Here is a 4,251-nt window from a genome sequence, read left to right as displayed (position 1 = left end):
GCCTCCTCCCGCGCGGCGACACCCCCTTTCTACGAGCCCGGGAAATCGTCCGGCAGCGTGCGGCGGGATTCGCGGCCGAGGGGGACATCTCGGCAGACACAAGAGAAGCCTTCAGATCCCCCGTCGGGACCTCTCTCTCTTTCCGCCGTTTTCCAGCTCGCCGTTGGTGGCTATTCCGCTGCGTGGGGCTTCTCCCCCAACCTTCCCCTCCCCCTCCCCCCCCTACACCTCGCAGGGTTCGGGAGGGGGGGTGGTGGGTGGTGTGGGGGGTGTGTGTGTGGGATTGGAGGTGGGGGGGGGGGGGGCGCTCGCCAAGTTGGTGGGCGGGCCCCCACCCCCCCCCCCGATCTCAGCTCCTTGAGCAGGCAGGCTATTCGACTGTGGGAGGAAGCGCCTCAGTGCGTGACGGCACCGATCGCCGACAAAGGGCAAGGTGGTGGTGGGGGGGGGGGCCGCCAATCCATCCAAGGGGGGGGGGGGGCCCCGCCAGCCAGTACCTGTCAATCACCCCTCCCCCCGCCCCAGACAGAATGGGGTGGGCGGGGCCGACTCAGCTGTCTGTAACTCCTCCCCTCCAGAGAGAAAGGGGGTGGGCGGGGCCAACTCAGCTGTCAATCACACCTCCCCCCCAGACAGAAGGGGTGGGCGGGGCCATCTCAGCTGTCAATCACCCCTCCCCCCAGACAAAAAGTGTGGGAGGGGCCAACTCAGCTGTCAATCACACCTCCCCCCCAGACAGAAGGGGTGGGCGGGGCCAACTCAGCTGTCAATCACACCTCCCCCCAGACAGAAGGGGTAGGCGGGGCCAACTCAGCTGTCAATCAACCTCGCCCCAGACAGAAGGGGTGGGCGGGGCCAACTCAGCTGTCAATCAACCTCGCCCCAGACAGACGGGGTGGGCGGGGCCAACTCAGCTGTCAATCACATCTCCCCCAAACATAAGGGGTGGGCGGGGCCATCTCAGCTGTCAATCACATCGCCCCCAGACAAAGGGCGGGGCCATCTCAGCTGTCAATCACACCTCCCCCAGACAGAACGTGTGGGAGGGGCCAACTCAGCTGTCAATCACATCGCCCCCAGGTGGAAGGGGTGGGCGGGGCCAACTCAGCTGTCAATCACACCTCCCCCACACAAAGGGATAAGGGCGGGGCCAACTCAGCCGCCAATCAACCCCCAAGACATGGGCGGGGCCAACTCAGCTGCCCGTCAACCTCAGCAGGCTCCACCCCCTCCCGTCAATCAAACTCACCAGAACCGCCCACTTGCAGCCATTCAATGAGGCCGAATAGGGGGAGGAGCCAGCATCAATCGGTGACGTAATTTCATCTGTCAATCATTCAAAAAAGGGGCGGTTCCAGCTGACGTAGCCGGAACCTTCTGGACAAGTAGTAAAAGAGCTATAACCAGTGAGGCAATGGCGAGAGCCAGGCGGGCAACCCTGCAGCTCACCCCTCACAGTGAGGGTGGGGGGTGGGTTCATTCCCCCCCCAACCAAACCCTACACCTACACCCGCCACCCCAGCCCCGCAGACCTCCAGCTGCCCCCCCAAAATAATAATTACTTTCGACTAGTCGGCGGCATTGAGGGGAGTTGGGTTTGGCGCTGCATTCTGGGAGGCGCATCTCATTAGGCGGCGGGCTCGCTGATTGGTGAAAATGGCCCTTGCCTCTTACCCCCAACTCCCAAGCTAAAATTGCCCACTAATGAGCAGACCCTGGGTTGAGACTGGGGTTGTTGGTTCTTCCCCTCGCCGAGACCCGTCCCGAGTGTCTCCGGGGGGCCCACCGCAGTCTGACCGCCAGTGCGGCCTGCACTAACATCAAAAGCCTGACCTCCAGTGCGGCCTGCACTAACGTCAAAAGCCTGACCTCCAGTGCGGCCTGCACTAACGTCAGAAGCCTGACCTCCAGTGCGGCCTGCACCAACGTCAAAAGCCTGACCTCCAGTACGGCCTGCACCAACGTCAGAAGCCTGGGTCCAGTACGGCCAACTCTCCCCTCGGAAGCCTGGGTCCAGTACGGCCAACTCTCCCCTCGGAAGCCTGGGTCCAGTACGGCTAACTCTCCCCTCGGAAGCCTGGGTCCAGTACGGCCAACTCTCCCCTCGGAAGCCTGGGTCCAGTACGGCCAACTCTCCCCTCAGAAGCCTGGGTCCAGTACGGCCAACTCTCCCCTCGGAAGCCTGGGTCCAGTACGGCCAACTCTCCCCTCGGAAGCCTGGGTCCAGTACGGCTAACTCTCCCCTCAAAAGCCTGGGTCCAGTACGGCCTACTCTCCCCTCGGAAGCCTGGGTCCAGTACGGCCAACTCTCCCCTCAGAAGCCTGGGTCCAGTACGGCCTACTCTCCCCTCAGAAGCCTGAGTCCAGTACGGCCTACTCTCCCCTCAGAAGCCTGGGTCCAGTACGGCCAACTCTCCCCTCAGAAGCCTGGGTCCAGTACGGCCAACTCTCCCCTCAGAAGCCTGGGTCCAGTACGGCCTACTCTCCCCTCAGAAGCCTGGGTCCAGTACGGCCTACTCTCCCCTCAGAAGCCTGGGTCCAGTACGGCCTACTCTCCCCTCAGAAGCCTGGGTCCAGTACGGCCAACTCTACCCTCGGAAGCCTGGGTCCAGTACGGCCTTTTCTACCCTCAGAAGCCTGGGTCCAGTACGGCCAACTCTCCCCTCAGAAGCCTGGGTCCAGTACGGCCAACTCTCCCCTCAGAAGCCTGGGTCCAGTACGGCCTACTCTCCCCTCAGAAACCTGGGTCCAGTACGGCCAACTCTCCCCTCAGAAGCCTGGGTCCAGTACGGCCAACTCTCCCCTCAGAAGCCTGGGTCCAGTACGGCCAACTCTACCCTCGGAAGCCTGGGTCCAGTACGGCCTACTCTCCCCTCAGAAGCCTGGGTCCAGTACGGCCAACTCTACCCTCGGAAGCCTGGGTCCAGTACGGCCTACTCTCCCCTCAGAAACCTGGGTCCAGTACGGCCAACACTCCCCTCAGAAGCCCGGGTCCAGTACGGCCAACTCTCCCCTCAAAAGCCTGGGTCCAGTACGGCCAACTCTCCCCTCAGAAGCCTGGGTCCAGTACGGCCAACTCTCCCCTCAGAAGCCTGGGTCCAGTACGGCCAACACTCCCCTCAGAAGCCTGGGTCCAGTACGGCCAACTCTCCCCTCAGAAGCCTGGGTCCAGTACGGCCAACTCTCCCCTCAGAAGCCTGGGTCCAGTACGGCCTACTCTCCCCTCAGAAGCCTGGGTCCAGTACGGCCAACTCTCCCCTCAGAAGCCTGGGTCCAGTACGGCCAACTCTCCCCTCAGAAGCCTGGTTCCAGGACGGCCTACTCTCCCCTCAGAAGCCTGGGTCCAGTACGGCCAACTCTCCCCTCAGAAGCCTGGGTCCAGTATGGCCTGCTCTACCGTTAGAAGCCCAACCTCCAGTACGGCCAACTCTACCCTCAGAAGCCTGGGTCCAGTACGGCCAACTCTCCCCTCAGAAGCCTGGGTCCAGTACGGCCAACTCTCCCCTCAGAAGCCTGGGTCCAGTATGGCCAACTCTCCCCTCAGAAGCCTGGGTCCAGTACGGCCTGCTCTACCGTTAGAAGCCCAACCTCCAGTACGGCCTGCTGTACCTTCACAAGCCTGACCGGACTGGGAGCCAGTGTAGGTCAGCGAGCAGAGAGGGCGATGCGTGAAGGGGGACCTGGTGCGGGTTGGGGTACGGGGTCAGCGGGGCCTTTGGATGAGATCGACTTTACGCTCAACTTAAGGCGAACTGAGGCGTTGGTCTGAATTGGGTGTTGTGGGATCTTGCTGTGCGCAAAACGGCTGCCACCATTGAGGCAAGGTTGACCTCCCTTCGACAGGACTCCACCAGCAACACCCAGGGTCGGTACCGAGGGAGCGCCGCACAGTCCGAGTGACATTGGGGTGACCTTCGCCCCTTTTATCTGGGGGCTTGTACCTGGTGGCCCTGCAGACGCGTTCTACCTCGGACCTCCAGACAAAGATTGCTCGGGTGACTGTGATGGCGGAGTTGTGGGGAACGGGCCAGAGCCTGGCCACGTTGAGGAACACAGCGAGTACGTCACATCTTATCACCAGGCTCCTGCCGGATATGGAGAGGGAGCACCCACCCACAGACCAAGCTTCTGTATGACCTTGGCGAGCAGATAAAAGCAGCCCCAAGCTCAGTTCTGGTATCATCCCAGTAAATCTATTTTGCACTGTTTCCAGTGCCTCGACAAATATGGAGACCAGAACTGTGCACGGTG

The 4,251-nt window shown here is 62.1% G+C and overlaps 1 non-coding gene across 1 annotated transcript; it reads right to left on the bottom strand.

The window, feature by feature from the left end:
- Positions 1-1,344: 1,344 nt before the first annotated feature.
- LOC137314437 (U7 small nuclear RNA) lies at positions 1,345-1,409 on the bottom strand. The gene has a single exon (XR_010961204.1). It is a non-coding gene; the product is annotated as a U7 small nuclear RNA (small nuclear RNA).
- Between the last annotated feature and the right edge of the window lie 2,842 nt (positions 1,410-4,251).

This window comes from Heptranchias perlo, unplaced genomic scaffold (assembly GCF_035084215.1).
Source record: "Heptranchias perlo isolate sHepPer1 unplaced genomic scaffold, sHepPer1.hap1 HAP1_SCAFFOLD_505, whole genome shotgun sequence".
Taxonomy (NCBI): Eukaryota; Metazoa; Chordata; class Chondrichthyes; order Hexanchiformes; family Hexanchidae; genus Heptranchias; species Heptranchias perlo.
Note: the sequence above shows the minus strand (reverse complement) of the source record. Positions and strands in the feature narration are given on the sequence as shown.